At 33.9% G+C, this 17,386-nt stretch overlaps 1 long non-coding RNA gene across 13 annotated transcripts in view; it reads left to right on the forward strand.

Annotated features, from left to right (window-relative positions):
- The first annotated feature begins 330 nt into the window (after positions 1-330).
- The window catches only part of LOC124087571 (uncharacterized), a 28,396-nt gene continuing 11,340 nt past the window's right edge, over positions 331-17,386 (forward strand). Inside the window, exons 1-8 of one of the 13 annotated variants that reach the window (XR_009226126.1) lie at positions 331-657; positions 1,108-1,635; positions 2,015-2,070; positions 2,493-2,540; positions 3,217-4,879; positions 5,908-5,964; positions 7,184-7,276; positions 11,475-11,878. This is a non-coding gene — a long non-coding RNA (uncharacterized LOC124087571). Of the gene's footprint in view, positions 658-1,107; positions 5,967-7,183; positions 7,277-11,474; positions 11,879-17,386 lie in introns of those variants that run through there. The other 12 variants (XR_009226125.1, XR_009226121.1, XR_009226124.1 and 9 more) reach the window with 12 other exon arrangements.

The following is a 17,386-nucleotide window of genomic DNA, read 5'->3' on the forward strand; positions in this document are numbered from 1 at the left end:
GTATATGTATGAACATAGCAACCTATGGTGATAAATCACATAACACAAAAAGAAAAGGAAGGAAAGGCAAAGAAAACTCTCACCATTTTGACTGTTTTAGAGTGAACCATCATTTGCCTGTCAAAAGAGGCACAGAATTCTGAATGAATTGAGATATGAAGCTTTCTAAATTTTTCCTATCTTTCTTTTTTGGCATTGTGTCCATTTTTTTTTTTTTTAATTTGTTCACCAACCATCAAGGCCAGTGTGCTAATTTGCCTAATTTGGAATTAGAGAGAAATGTGGGTTGGTTTTGAACTTCTCTCTGAGTACAGGGGAAGAGCCATCTGTTAGAATTAACTGGGTGTGTAAATCCCTTTTGACTCATCTTCTCTGACAGCAGGGTGGAAGAGTAACTGGTCGACCACAACGTTCTCTTGATTCCCAGTAAGAAATATACTTTTCCTCTGAGAAGTCCATCAATTAATATTAACAAGGAGAAAGAGAAGGAATAACTTAGCAGGAAGCTTTGACTCTTCCCCGGATTCGATTCAAGAGATCATCAAGGAAGGAGTCTGACTGTAACATATCCCTCTCTTCCTCTGATGAGAGTGACAACCGGGGTGACTGGAACCAGAGGGCAGCCTACTCTCCTTTGGCAAACAAACACCCACTCTGGTAAGTGCCTTTTAAAGTGCATCAAGTTTTTGTCTAGGAAAAGGATGCACAGTTGGCAAGTACAGAGCTGTAAGGGGATAGCTTTGACATGCTGATAAAGCTTCTCAGTTTACTTTGGACTTGACTTTATCATTTACTGAAGGATATTATTAGTGTGGAGATGATAGCCATTCTCGGACTTCTCAAACGAAAGCCAGGGAAATGTATATGAACTAAAGGTCTGTTATGGAGAATCCGACCCTGTTTGTTCAGTGACTTTGGGATCCTAATCGTACAATTTAACGGAGATAAGGCCTGTAGCAGAGGGAAAGAGCCCACCCACTTTGGAGCCCCTGAGGAAGACGAGTGAAAGTTAGTCATGCTAAAAATGGAAGTTCATCCAGGGCTGAGCATGTATGTAATATTTTTTTCCCTCATTGCAAATTTATATAAAAATAGATTTGTTCTTAGAGCCAGATGGCGTGCAGTACTTCTGAAGTTAAATCCAGCCTTATGACAATGGTCATGGACAATAAGGAACTACTTGGACTGGGATGCCAAATATTCAGCTCTTGGTGAGTCCCTTCCATCAAGCAGGGATGTCTGAACCTCCTTGAGTGAAAACACCCACACAGGCCCCTTGACAACATGTGGATCTAGCTAGAGGCACTTTTTTGACTCTTGTTTTAGGTGGGATCTCTTTGGTTATATTTTTATGTTTAGTTTTCATCTGCTTTATCTTTTCCAGAAAAAAAAATAACAATGATTAAGAACACATAAATAAAAACCTTGGCATGGATCATCAATTAGCTGGTTGCTTTGCAACATGATTTTACTGCTCATCTTATGATGGTTTCATTGATTAACTGATTGATTGATTGATGTACCCATTCATTCAGCAGAGCCTACAATGGTATACACACAAGATCCTAGGATCCTGAGTGAAAAGATGCACATTGGGCTTGTCAAAACACGACTTATAAAAGCTGTGTCTCCTTGGTAAACCCTTTACAATTTTCTCAGTTTTAGCTACTACATCTTATATAGAAAATAATAAGAGTAATTGTGCCTAAAATATCACTTGTAAAAAGATTTATAAACTATAAAACACCATGCAAATACTTCTTTAATTCTCAGAGTCTAAAGCTACAACTGGGCTGTTGTATAATTTAAGTGAATAAGCATATTCTAACATCCATGCTGGGCTCAGAACTATGTGAATTTTATAGATAAAAGTCTAATCTTATAGAGATTCCTTACTTAAGAAAGACTAAAATCTAGAAGAAAATAAGTTGGGCTAAGAGAAGGTAAAAATTTAGTCACTGAGTTTTCCTAAAATTTTCAGTTATTAGTAATTTATTTGTGGTCCTTCTTCAAGATCCTGAGCCCTGATGCTGCAGAACCTGTGGATGAATATACACCAGTTAATTTAAGGTATTACACAAAAACCTCTTTAAACATAAGGACATTTCTCTTTTATTTGACATAATATTCTGCTTGCTAAATAATTTTACAATTTCATGATAGTTAAGAAATTTAATGGCCACTGAATCCAGGCTTCTTTCCCTTGTATTTTTCAGAAATCAAAGTGGAATGCTAATTGAAAAATATTAATTTTTATTGTTCAGAGAAAATATTTAATTGTATAAGTAAAATATCCAAACATAGGCTTTTGAAAAGAGAGAGAGAGAGAGAGAGAGAGAGAGAGAGAGAGAGAGAGAGAGGTATTTAAGTCTGGGCTATTCTGTTTAACAGAGAGTAACTAAAATTTTTGTAATTCAGTTTCCTTGTATGTAGAATAATGCCCCATTTTAAAGGTTAAAAATGTTTTGAGGACTATTGTTTATTGACCACAGGATGGGTTTCCAGAACAAAGATCATCAAATACAATGGCTTGAACAAATGTAAGTTTCTTGTTTCCTCACATAGCCTGGGTGGTGGTTCACATTTACTCAGTGGTGTGGAGACCCAGTGATGATCCATTGTAGATTATAATAATGCACTTTAGTAAATTCTAACAGGACATGTGATCCAAACAGATAAGAAGGGTCAAGGGCCTCAGGGAGACCCAGGATTTCTGTTCATTTTGCTGCCATCAGGATCTTCAGAGAAACAATCACCTACGTACAGTCTTGGACAACATCTTGTGGCCTGGCATACCTCAGCACTCATCTCTCTGAGCACCAATAACATTTTCCTTTTAACACTCATAATTTGAATGATCACATGTTAGTGTTTTTGTTTGTTTGTTTTCCTACTGGTGTATGCTCTGCAAAATGGGAAGAGGTAGCTTATTGGGAAAATCAGGCTTAAAGTTTTAGGAACCTTGTGGTGTGTATGTATGTGTAATGTGAGTGTGTATGTATGTAAGCATATATGTGTGTGTGTATGCAAGCATTCTGTGTGGTGTGATTATGTGTGAAGTGATTCATTCAACTAGGCAGAAGGCAGCAGTTATATGGGAGGCCTATTAAACATATCAGAGCCTGCTGGAGGATTGTCAAAGGGTGTCTTTAGTTGGGTGTGATTTTCTGAACCACGGTTGCCACTGCCCTCTGAGAGTATCCATCATCAACTCAGGGTCCATCAGGTTGCATTGGAGGGCTCCCATTTCCCCCGGAGGCCATGGGACTTCCCGGCTCTGAATAGGTATTACAGATGGTGCTGCAGGTAAGTGTCAGATGGGGAAGCAGCATGAGTCCTTGTCACCTCTCCTTTCCCAGAAGCTACTTCCTCGAGTCTCTCCACACTGCCAGCAGAGGCTCAGGTGCCTGGCTCTCTGCCCTGCTCCTGAAGTTCTCTTTGACATTGTCACTTATGCACCCTGCCTTGTGCAGGGTGATCACTAGTCTCATTCTGTCTGGGGTTTAAACCTCTTTTCAAAGCATACTTATTGATAGCACTCAAAACCTGTCCCAGTTTAGATGGAAAATTGTTTGGGCAAATTAAAATATGGTATGTTTAAACCTGAATGTTAAATGCCTTCTTTCTACACTCTTCAAAGAGCTCCTATGTAAAGCATATTTGGAGAGACATCAACAGTCTCAACTGAGGGCACAGTAGGAATATATTTGAGGTATGAATATGGGGTCATCTCCATAGAGGTGACAACAGTATTTGAGGTGGTGAATGGATGAGAGGATCTGATCCAACCTCTTGTTCAGGAAAGATAATGAGGAACTCATGACCCCTACATTTGTTTTGAACTTGGTATTTTTCTTACAACAGGTCCGTTTATTATATCAACTGATGTTCTAACACTACTATGGGGTAGGCACTACCTGTGATATTATCCCTGCCTTAACTTTGATTAAAAAAACCCTGAGTAATGCTAAATTGCTAAGCACATTTTAATAGTCAAAGGCAGAAACCGAATCCAAATGCAAATTCATCAGACTTAAATTCAAATTGTCTCCCACCTGTAGTGCACAAGCAGAATGTAGCCAATGATTCACTTGTTCAGTTTGTTAATGGTTTGAAAACACTGATCCATATTGCCTGTGTGATAATTGATGTTACCAGTGACAGACTTAAATGGCTGGGTCCTATTGAACCAGGTTTGTATCCAGCTTCTCCCATTTCCTGGAATCATGCATAGCTCTATCACTTAGATTTTGTGTGTAAGGAGAATCATCCCTACTTCAGTGGTCTGGTTGTATTAAGTTATATTGTGTAATGTGCCTTAGGTGTCTTGTGCAGGTGACACCAAACAGATGATTTCTTCTTTAAAGTAGGTGTAAAATGCTTATGTGTTTAGTACATCTTTAAATTTGAGTTGTGATTTGTAGAATAGATAAAAGAAATGTGAGCAATTTCACAATTGTGGGGGGGGGGCAGTGAAGCCCCTCATAACCTTAGATATGCAGTTAAACCAGAAGCTGAATTTCCAAGAAGATAATAATCCATGGGTTCCATCTCTGCTTCTTACAAACACTGAAAAATCTGAAATTCTCCACCACTGGAAAGAAATTTAATATTTAAAGGTAATTTGACCTGTACATGTGTGTACCATGAATATTTGATGAAACCTATAGCAAAAGTATTTATATAGCATTAATCTGGGGATATTTATTTCTTATTCGTTTTCTAGGATATTATTTCTTCAGCAAATGCAAAATTGCCCTCCGTAAAAGTGCTCAGCTCTCAAGGTGCGCTTAGAAATTGTAGAGTAGAAATATTCCTTTCCCTATGACAAATGTCGACACTACATATCCCACCAGAAAGAAGAAACAATTGTAAAAGGGTAAGAGCATCCCAAATTATGACCCCACGTTCTTGGCATAGGGCTAGATCATCACCCTTTCACAAGTACCACTCTTTAACTCTTCATTCCATTTCATATAAGTGCTCAGAAATATCAACAGATCAACAGCAGAGTCTGTCTCAATCCTTTTCCTTTGGTGTCATTTGTTTCACTTCTTTGTGATGTTTGAATTTGCTAGTGCTTTGAATTCAACGGTATTCATTGATTCAGTTTAGTTGGTAGTTAGTATAATGTCTAATCAGAGATTTTTTTTAAAAAATTGTTTTTAAATTGGCTTGTATATACACCTAGATTGGAGGTGCTTTTCTTTATTGTCGCTTCAATGCTAAGCAAAAATGAACATCAACAATCAATGTAACAAAAACAACACTTTGTCCAAATGTAATTTAGTGTTTTTTAAATGTTTTTACCAGATCTATTGTTGCAGATTTGAAGAAAAAATAATAAGGGTTGTCTCATCATATTTTATAACTTTAAGATTTCAACATATTTGAGAGAGGAAAAAAAGTTACAGAAAAATAAGTGTCAACTCCTTTCTCACCCTGAGTGAGTACAAAGAGTTGCCTATTTCACCAGGTGTACCATGCAGAGCTGTTTCTGGGCATGCTCACACTGGCCAAGTAAGTCACCACCAGAAACCTGTTTGTGTTTTGAGTCATTTCCATTTGATCCTGCTCTTTAAAATGTTATTCAAGTCAGGAAAACATAATCAATACTTATAATCAGCATACTCTTTTAAAATGTCATTAGCCAGATATCATGTTTTACTATCTAGTGGAGGAAAAATAAAACTTAAGATAGAAATATAAGGTACTGAACTACTTAAAAGCAAAGAATCCAAAAGGAAATGTTCCATAGGCTACATGTCTAAGAAGTATATCCCAGAAAAATTGATAATGTGTTTATTCTAGAAGAAAGGTTTCTAGGTTAACACAGAAGTCTGTCTCACATGTGACTTTGTTAAAATAGTCACCAAGTTATGCTTTGACTTTTTTTTTTTTTGACAGTGATGATCCAAGAGGTCTTAACCAGCCAGAATGGGGAAGTGTCGACTGCTGTTTAAGGTGTTTGCTTGCCACCCTGTTTATATCTACTTATAAACTCTTGTCCCTTCAGATAAAGCCCCCTTTCCTTATACATTGGGGACAGGTAGAGTGCTGTATGTGGCTGCTTGCCATATCAGTTAGTATGACCCTCGTCCTTGAGCTCCCGTGGAAAACTGGGTCTGAGCCAAAGGACAATAGTCAATTCTTGTGGCTGATTTTGGATTAACTTTCTGTTGCCAGAAATGGCACTAAAACAATAGTGACCCAGCAGACACAATACACAAATACACAATGGAAACAAAATTTCAAAATATTAATCTTTATTACACATGATTACATGATGATAGTTTCTGTTCTAGATTACCATTATTTATTAAAAACATGTGGTCACAACTCAAGAAACTGATTTCTCAGTCCACATGTGTCATGACCCACAGTGGAAGAAGCATTGGCTAAACACATATTGGACTAGTGGGTATGTTTTGAACCTCATAGATTTTTATAATTTATTTTTTACAAAGGTCATGTGTACCCTTTCCCAACTGTCTCTCCTTTAGTGATCTCTTCTTTGTACAGTCTTTCAGTTTTAGTGCATAACAGAAATTTGCAACACACTGAGAGTATTTTTGGAGAGGAAGTTCTAACTGGTGAGGGGACATAGAGAATTGTAAATATGAATAAGATTGCCAGATAATATACAGGACATCCAGTAAGGTTTGAGTTTCAGACAAATAATGAATATTTTTAGTATAATTTTTGTCCCAAGTAGTACATGGATATCTTATATTTAAAAAGTTCTTTGTTGCTTATTTGGAATTAAAATTTACCTGAGCATCCTGTTTTTTTATTTGCTAAGCATAATATCTCTAAAGCCAAAAAAGCCATGATGTCCATTTGCAGTCAGTTTATTGATCGGAATATTCCTTTGTCACTTACAAAATGTGAGAATTGACTTGATTTGCATGAAAATTCCATGTAGGTATACTTTTCTATGATTTAATGTATAGAATTTGGAATATACATTATTAATAATTTCTAGATGTTAAGTGAATAATACTGAAGAAAACAAATTTTATATTTATATCTCAATTAAATCATGCAGCATACATTTAACTATGAAAAAATAAAATAAGTTTTTTAAAGAGAAACTAATATATTGGTCTATTTTGCTCACTGCTTCTCTCAACACATATGTGCCATCCACTAAGTCCTTATTCCTGTTGGCTTCTCAACATAGGTGAATTTTGCTGGCTGTAGCAACCATGGACTGTGACATTGAGATCTTTCTTCCAGAAAGAACTTAACATTCAAATTCAATGAGTGCAGTCAGGTAAGAATCTGCAGTTAACATCACCTTCAAGATCCACTGCTGCTTTTGAGCTGGTCCATATTCCTCCTAGACAGTCTTATCCAATGCCCGATTATGGTGAAAAGTGCTAAGGTCTGGTGTTTTCTTCCCAACGCTGGACCTTCTAATGGGAAATTTTCTTGCTGTAGCTCACTGTTAGTTAGGTTACACTTTGCCAGATTTACGTCTCAGCGGATGTCTCTCCCTGCCAGATTCTTCCTTTTTCCTCTTTATTCTTCACAAACATTAGCTTACAATAAACCTCATGAATCTTGAAGAGTTTGACCCCTACCAAGTCCTCAGAGCATGAAAAGGTAGCTTGCCTCTTCCCTAGCAGGCACCTGATCATTCCCACTGCAAGAGGAGATATTGCAGAGTTTTTTCCACTTCTGAAATGTAGTGGTGTCTATCTCAGGAGGTGTTCCAACCTCTTTCCTTGGATGCCAAGCCAAAAAACAAAAATCCCTCATTTATAGAAAAAAAGTAATTCTTTAGATTAAAAAAATAAACAATAAGGGCACAGAGAAAAAAATATTAAAGGAAAGGTTGTTAGTCAGATTTTCATGACTGTGACACAATACCTGATGGAATCAACTTACAAGGGGAAAAGTTTATTTTTAATCACAGTTACAGAGGTTTCATCCCATGGTCACTTTTTCTCATGGTGGCCAGAAATCAAAGAGGAAAAAATCAGAAGGGGCTGGTGTTGATACTCCTTTGAGAACTTGCCTCAGTGATCTAACTTCCTTCCACTAGGCTCCACCTCCTAAAAGCTCCATAATCTCTCACAAGTGGCTGGGAACCAGGCCTCCAACACATGTGCTTCTGTGGTACATTCAAAATTGAAACTATAGCAGAAAAAGAATTATATTTAACCTTATTCTAATGAGAATTTAGAGTCTGAATAAAACAAAAATATTATTAATATTAGTACATTAAAAAGCAAGGCTACAGAGAAAATGGGAAGAAGCAAACTTGATATAAATTTTCCCTCTTCATAAATCCTTCACAACAAGGGAATCACATCAATGTACACTTTGAAGATGAAATATTGTGCTCCAATAAAATCAGTCAATGACTAGGAGCTATGGCTCATTCAAACATGAAGGGCGAAAATGCTCTCAGACCCACTGGATCTGCAGAAGTAGATGGTTCTGAAATTCCTGTGATAAAAAAATTACCTAAGGACATTTTTCAATCAAATGAGAAATTAAACAAAATAATGGTTAGTAACTGAGAAAATATGATAGTAGAAAAGAAATTAAGAAAAAGAAACTCACAAATCTTGGATTTTTTTTTCACATGTGCATTCAAAACATAGTAAAGAAATATAATGATTTGTTAAAAAACAATAATTGAAAGAGGTTATTAATAAAGTAAAAACATTCATAAATTTTAATCTAGATTTCAAATCAGACATTATTGAAAAGTACAAATGAAGGAGGAAAACAGAAGCCAGTGAAGTCAACATACTTTGAGGTGTAAATACTGTTTTATGATTGATATTAATAGGGGAGCATGTGAGAGTTATAACTTTCCAATCACTAGGGAGCACAAGAACAAGCAAAATGTGTGAAGTGTTCATTTTTTAGAAAATTCCTTTTTTTCGCTAGCAATTTTTGATGATTTCTTTCTATGCATATACATAATCTCTTTGATAGTACCGTATTATATTCTGTTGAATAACTACCCCACAGCTTTTTAACCCACCTCCTATGTTTAATGTATTGGATATGCTGCCAAACCGTATTCCAGAGAGTTTATTATTTTACAGCCCACCAGCAATGAATGACAGTGACTGTCACCTCACATCCTAGCCAACATGCTGTTAGAATAAAAATATATCAGTACTGTCTCATTTTAGTTCAACCACTAAATATTTCATTCATATGGGAGGTTTTTCCTGCCCTGAAATAAAATGTTTAATTTTGCTTAAAAATGAGTTAGTGATATATTTATATGCCAAGTGTAGTTTTCCCCACAAAATAATTTAAAATCTGTCTTTCAGACTAGGACCAACTGCTAAATGCTTTCTCATTTGAGCAAATATTTTGTTTTGGGCCAAAAATTACAGTCAAATACCTTCAAAATATTTGGTAATAATTATCATCATTCTATTTGATAAGACAAGAGTCCTTTGGTGGATATAGTTATAAAAATTGTGTTATTAGCTTTATAAGTGATATGTGTGATTTTAACATACAGATTTGAGATGTTCACTTTTATTTGTACCATTGCATAAGAGGAACATAATAATGAATTACTACGTTTCCAAGAGTTTTTTTTGATACAACACTTATGTCACCATTCCACCATCATCGTCCTCTTTGTAAAACAAATGATATTTTAAAATATATAAAATTAAGGAACAATCAAGAAAACTTAAGAATCTCAAGTTAAAATGTAATCTAACCATTAGCATGGATGGTAAAATAAAATATTTTAATTTGAAAAATTTAATAGCACCACAGAATGCCAAACTGGATAATTTTGAATGAATATAAATCTGTTTTCATGGAATATAAAACACACTTAGGTGTAAAATAGTGAAAGCATCATAAATGGGATTGCACTTTTGGTGGGCAACAGTAATCCAGACAATTAAGTGAGCAAAAAATATATACACATCAATCTAACAACTCCAAAAGTTATTCCTTGCATCCTTGGCCATAATAAAGACTAAAAGATTATGTGAACTGTCATGAGTTGCATACTGGTACAGTAAGTTGGAGTATACTGCTCTGAGGTGGCATTATGCAGTCATTAAGAAGAGTAAGAGAAACACAACTGAAATGTATCATATTTTTACACCATATAGACTGCACACAGGTCAATGATATACATGAAAGGTAAAATTAAAATTAACGAAAGAAAATATTACATAATTTTGGCTACTCAGAACCATGCAATAGGCTTAAACATTTTTTTTCCAAATCATAGACCATAAGAAAAAAATGGTTTGATAACAAAATAAAAGTCTGAGATGAAGAAATCATAATATGGACAAAGTTGAGGGACAGATAATAGCATGATATATCTTTACAAAATTGAAAACTGCTAAGAAAATAATACCTTCCATATATAAGGAGATTCTAAAACTAACAGGAGGACAATGAACCAACATGTTGGTAGGCAATTTACCTAAGTATAAATCTGAAAATTCACAAGTTAAAGAATTTCAAACTAAAACAACAATAAAATATCACTTCATCTATTAAATCACTGCAGAAAGCTGGGTAAATATGAATAGCAATATAGGGATGCAAAACCCTGATGCCCTTCTGGTGGGAGTACAGATGAGGCAGCTATTCTGGATAGTGGGCTGGTGGAATTCAGATAAATATATGCACCTCACTTACACCAATGGTTCTGCTCATAGGCATCTATACCAAAGAAAATCCTTCAGATACATGCAGGGTCATGCATTAGTATGTTTCTTTTTTTGTTGTTTCTTTTTATTTTTTTTAATTCTAATTTGTTATATATGACAGCATCACAATTTATATTATATATATATAAGAACACAATTCATCATATCTCTGGTTGTATACAAAGTATATTTACACCATTCATGTCTTCATACATGTACTTAGGGTAATGATATCCATCTCATTCCACCATCTTTTCTACCCCCATACACCCTCTCCCTTCCCATCCCTTTGCCCAATCTAGATCTAGAGTTCATCTAAATCCTCCCATGCCCCCCCTCCCAACCCCACTATGAATCAGCCTTCTCATATCAGAGAAAACATTTGGCATTTGGTTTTGGGGATTGGCTTACTTCACTTAGCATTATATTCTCCAACTCCATTCATTTATCTGCAAATGCCACAATTCTATTCTCTTTTATTGCTGAGTAATATTCCATTGTGTATCTATACCACATTTTCCTTATCCATTCATCTATTGAAGGGCATCTTGGTTGGTTCCACAGCTTAGCTATTGTGAATTCTGCTGCTATAAACATTGGCGTTGCTGTATGCTGTTTTTTAGTCCTTTGGGTATAGACCAAGGAGTGGGATAGCTGGGTCAAATGGTGGTTCCATTCATAGTTTTCCATGGAATCTCCAGTCTGCTTTCCATATTAGCTGCACCAATTTGCAGTCCCACCAGCAATGTATGAGTGTGCCTTTTCCCCCACATCCTCACCAACACTTATTGTTGTTTGTATTCTTAATAGCTGCCATTGTAACTGGAGTGAGATAAAATCTCAGCATATTTCTTTTTATGGCATGAGAAGTTGGAGACAGCTTCTGAATAGCCCTCCCTGGGACTGAATGAGTAAAACACGGCAGATGTACACCATGGTGTATCATGTGGCTGTGAGAAAGAAAAAAAGTGATAACATGCAGACACATGAATGTAAACAAGTAATGAGGAAGAAAAGTAGTTGGCTGGTTTGATTTTTTCTATTGCTTGGTACCTTTATTTTCATTAGTGGATGTTTTTATTGTTGTTATTCCCAAGCCTCCACTGGCCTTAGATTCAATGTCTTACTCTTTGTCTACTTTATTTATTTATTTCCCCCCTCATTTTACTTATATATTTTTAAAATTTTTTACTCTAATTTGTTATATGTGACAATATATCTGCTTGTCTAATTTATGATGTCAAGACTTTTTTTTATGAAGACTTCCTTTATATATATATATATATATATATATATATATATATATATGTATATATATATATTTGGCAAAAACTTTCTCTGTCTGTATGACATTAGATTCATTCCAAAAGTTTAGGAAACATTGTATATTCATTGACATTTAGTTAAATTTGAAGAAAAAAAATTTTTTTTGAATTATGTTGTGTGGTGTTTTGTGTTTTGTTTTTTAATTTATGGGCTGTTTTTTTGTTTTGTTTTGTTTTGGTTTTTTGTATCAGGGATTGAATTTAGGGGCACTTAACCACTGAGTCACATCCCCAGCCATTTTTTATATTTTATTTAGAGACTAGGTCTCCCTGAGTTGCTTAGAGTCTCACTAAGTTGCTGAGGCTGGCTTTGAACTCATCATCCTCCTGCCTCAGGCTCCTGAGCCTGGGATTATAGGCAAGTGCCACCATGCCCAGCCATTTATGGTCTGTTTTGAAATGTATGGGTTCATTTACAAATAAATAAGAGTAATTTAAGCTATCTTTAAATTGATTTCTAGTTTAATTCACCATAATCAGAGATGTACTCTGAATTATTTTACAACTTCAACATTTAAAATTTTTTAGGCAGTTTTGAAAACAGTTCACCATTCTCTTGTGGGTAGTGAGAAAATAATGCTGCAATTTATGTATACAATTCTGTCTACAGCAATTATATCAATTCATGTTCAGATTCCCTGTACTTTTACTGAAGTTTCGTTATTTATTTCTATTAGAGGTTGAGAAAGATGTGTTAAAATCTATTTCTTGTTTCAGTGCTGTCAATTTTGGTTTACACATTAAGAAACCATGATATTAGGTAAATACACATTTTTAATTATTAAAACTTTCTTAATTTCTGATGACATAAGACATGTCATTAGACAGCCTGTATATATGTAATTATATTTTATACCTTAAGTACTACTTTCATTAAATTAGTCATACTAATTTTCTCTTGATTTCCCATGTTTTCTTTTTTAATTTTTTTGTTATTTTTATTTACACATGATAGTAAATTGGATTTTGATATATCAAACATACATAGAGTCTAACTTCCCATTCTTCTTGTTGTACCTGATGTTTAGTTATACTGGTTGTATATTCATATATGAACATAGGGAAGTTATGGCCGATTCATTTGACTGTCTTTCCTATAAGTTAGAATGAATTGGTCATAACTTTCCCATTTATTCTTATATTAAATGTGTTTTTCTGGCAAACAGTACATAGAATTTTTCTTTACACAGTTTGACAAATATTTTTTATTTGGAACATTGATTATTTTTGCAAATAATATTGCTAAAGTTTTTTTATTGGCTTTACTATTTTTTTAAAATTTGTTGTACATGGCAGTAGAATGCATTTTGACACATCATACATAAATTGAGTATAACTTCTTATTCTTTTGGTTGTGTAATATGGCTTTGTTGTTTTATTTTGTCCTGATTATTTGTTTTCTATCCATTCATTTTTCTATTTTTTAAAATTTTTGCCTTCTTTTTATATTTTTACCTTATCAGCCCATGTTTGCTCTGTTAATATTTCTTTATAATTTTTTTCATGGTTACCTATAGATACCAATGTATATTCCTAAAATGCTGAAATTCTCAAGAAACTTAGAATACTTCAATTTCATGTACACTGAATGTTCAACTGTTTTATAGATAAACATGTATTTTCATTTGTTCTATATTTTAAATAAAATAATAAATCATTATTATTACCTTATGTAATCCATAATAATTTTTATTTATACATGTATTTCTTTTTCCCTTTCCTTTCAATATGTCCATGTGGCTCATTTTCCGTCTGTCTGAAGAACAACCTTTCACAGTTCCTTTAGTTCAGACATGCTGATATTGAATTTTTTGTTTGTTTGAGATCACTGTCATTTTGTTTTAATCATGATTTCATGTTCACTGGGTATAAAATTTTATGGTGGCAGTAGAAATACTGTAATAGCGTTTGAAGCCCTGAATCCATTGTTTTCTGGATGTCATTATATTCACAGAAGTCTGCTCTCAAGTTCATTGTTCCTCCCTTAAAGATGCATATCTTTTCTCTGGCTTCCCTTATGTCTATTTTTTGATCTTGATTTTTAGAAATTTTGATCTGATCTACCCAAGTGTCATTTCCTTGTATTTTTCATGTTTGAGGTTTGATTTACTTCATCACAGTTGAAAAAAATCTCAGTTGAAAAAAGTCTCAGTCATTATCTTTTCTATCATGGTTTCTGCCTCATTCTCCCAAGCTTCTCATTCTAGCAGTTCAATTATATATATATTAAACTTTTCTACTGAGTTGCCATTTTTCTTTTGGTTTGCACTTTCCAAATACAATGTTTGTGTGTGTGGGTACACTGGATATTTTCTTTCAACCCACCATCTAATTCACTAATCTTCTCTTCAGCTGTATTTACTTTGCAAGATACACATCATTTGAGTTCTTAATTCTAGTTATATCTTTTTCTTACAGGATTTCTATTAATGCTTTCATCTAATTTTTCATTTAATTTTTAATTATTTATTTATTATCTTGACCATACTAATCTTGAACATATAAATGGTTACACGGTTATTTTAAAGTTCATTACCAATAACTTGAATATCTGGATCTTCTATGGTCTATTTCAGTCATGTACTTTTTTCTTTTTTTTTTTCCTTGACTTTGGTAAGTTCTCTTTGGGCACCTGATAGATTTTTAAATTGAATGCTTAAAACCATGCATTCTTAAAGAAAATTTGGAGCTTTGGAAGGTGCTATCCTCTTTCTGAGAAAATTTACTTTTGCAATCTAGGAAATGATATATTTTTATTTAATCTAATCATTAGTTATAGAGGCCTAAACCTTGGTTAGATCTTTGTATGAACTGGTTTATTTTCAGCTTCCCTTTAACATCAGGGCTTTTATTTTTTAGTTTTCATTTGAGAATCTTTGATGCTTATCAGGGGCCCTTTACCTCATGGCCTCTGAACTGCAATTTTGTCAACACAACTACCAAAACTTTTGGAAGCTTTGTTAGCTTTTTAGTGAGTCTGTCTCTCAACTAACCCTTCCTGCTCTTTTATAAACTATCCCTAGAATCAGAAATGTCTCAATTAGCAAAACAATATTAAATGAGATATTAATATCTCTGTTCTTCCTGTATTCTGGAATATTAGCCTCTTTATATTTGATTCCTACATGACTGTTGAAATTTTAAATTTTATGCACACATATACATACACACATGCACAACCAAGTTGATTTATGGAAATATCTATGAAATTCTACCCTAAATTTATTATCAATCCTCTTGGCTATAAGATTTTAATCATTGAGAGTTTTTATAAATATGAGTTTACATGTATATAAATAGATAGAGATGGATTCACACTTTAGTAGTTTGGCTTTGGCAAACAAGTTTTTCTCCAACGTATATGTTGCTTCTCTGATCATCAATGGATCAAAAAAAAAAAAAAAAAAAAAACACTTTGACTAGGTATACAGGCATTTTGGGGTCTATTTCTCTATTGATTTAATTTAAAAATCTAAATTAGAATTTCATTTCATAGACAAAAGTTAAAATATAATGATTCCAGGTTTTGAGGGTTTCCTGTAGCTCTAAATTCTGCCTCAAAAGAACAATTCAAAACTATTTATTTCAAAAGAAAATTCCCCAAGTGAGAAATATTAGGAAGACTAATTTTTTTTAATTTGAAAAAATAATTAATTGGTGATAATTTTCTGATTTATATGTAATGACTAAGGCAAATATTAGATGATGCTGGAAAATAAGTAAATATTACATTTGAAATTTTGCAGTGTATTTTTGAAGTTATCAGTTGTATCCATATAAAAATAACATTTTTAAATTAAATGTCAACTTATTTTGAAGATTTTAAAGATTTTTTTTTCAAATTTGAGGGGATTGTTATACATAGGTTTTCTCAACCATACTGAGTTATAAAAATGTTTATAGAATTCTATCCAAAATTTAAAACCACTTCTTTTGTCTATAAGATTTTGGTTTTTGAGAGTTCATAAAAAAAAAAAACTAAATATGAACATAAATTAGCCTTTATATTTTTGTAAGAATAATTTAAAAATAAATTTTAAAGTAAAAATTAAATTAAGTAGACAATAATATGGATTTCTAAAAACATGCATTTGCTATTCCCTACAATGCAATTTGTCATTGGTGATGCTAGTGGGTTTTTTTTTTTTTTTTTTTTGGCTCTGTCACAAAACCTGAATAGCAGGAAAAGTGAATGAGCAGATAATTCAGACTTAAAAATAAAGAGTCTTAGCTATTGGCAGATGTCAAGACAACCTGAGACTTAATGAATACTAAGCTGCATCCTTGCCATCCTTATCTTCTCCAGCACAGTTGACAAAACAAGTTAGTCTTGATGTCAAAACAGATGGGGAAGGAAGAAAGACAGACAGAAGAAACTTGGGCAGACTTAAGAACTCTTGCTTTTTCATTTCAAGTTTTCTTTTTTATTCTCAATTATCTCTTAGGCAAACTCTGTGTGCATGAAATTAAAGCATTTACTAATCCACAGAAAATTGATCAGAAAGCGTTCTGTACCACCAGCATCAACAATTTGGCAGGTAAAATCTTACTGACCACTTCTTTTCTTGTTAAAACCTTTGAAGTCCTTGTTTGAGTCACCTGCCCATAGGCCGGGTGATGGATCTCTTCTCACAGAAGTGCTCTTGCTTGGGCTCCCTTGTTGGTACAATTTGTTTCTTTCTCTTTTTGTATGTGTTTGCTTCCTCTTGGGGCTCATTACATGTTGGATCCTCCAGGGCTCCATCCTGGGCCTATTCTCTAACACTCCTCTCCTAGCTGATCACAGTTTTCATGGTCATCTAAACGGGTTATTTATACTCAGTCCAAGTTCCTTTCTGAGTGCAAGACTCACAAACTCAATTGGATAGTGATTGATTTATTTATGTTTCAGTGTCAGTTTTCCTTCTGTTTTAACATAACTTGTACTCAAGCTAGAAATGTGAGTCCTCTTAGTTTTTCTTAAATCTAAACCCTGCTCTCCATGTCTATCTCTTATATAGATTTTTTTTTTCTTGGAACCCTTATTTCTTAAATCTTTGTCTCATGAAGGAACTGGAATGGCTGCTTTAAACACACATCTGTGCCTCTATGTATCTTAAAGTATGGATCATCACCCATAAAATAGAGTACAAATTTACTGGGTGTGTGTGGCCCTTCTGTGATTCCACTTTCATTCATTCATCAAATGTTTATGGAGCTTTTCATTTGCTCCTGAGAATAAATGAAAGACAATATGCCTTCTATAAGAAGCTTAGACTCTGTTGGTAGAGAAAGAAGCATAATTATCAACTGAGATAAATTAAATGCAAAAACAACAAACAAACAAACATCATAAAGAAACCTGACCTAGTCTGGGGAGTTGGGAAAGTCTTATTAAGCAAAGGTCATCTGATCTGA

Source organism: Marmota monax, unplaced genomic scaffold (assembly GCF_021218885.2).
Source record: "Marmota monax isolate L192 unplaced genomic scaffold, Marmota_monax_Labrador192_F-V1.1 WCK01_AAM20220418_F8-fsc00005, whole genome shotgun sequence".
Lineage (NCBI taxonomy): Eukaryota > Metazoa > Chordata > Mammalia > Rodentia > Sciuridae > Marmota > Marmota monax.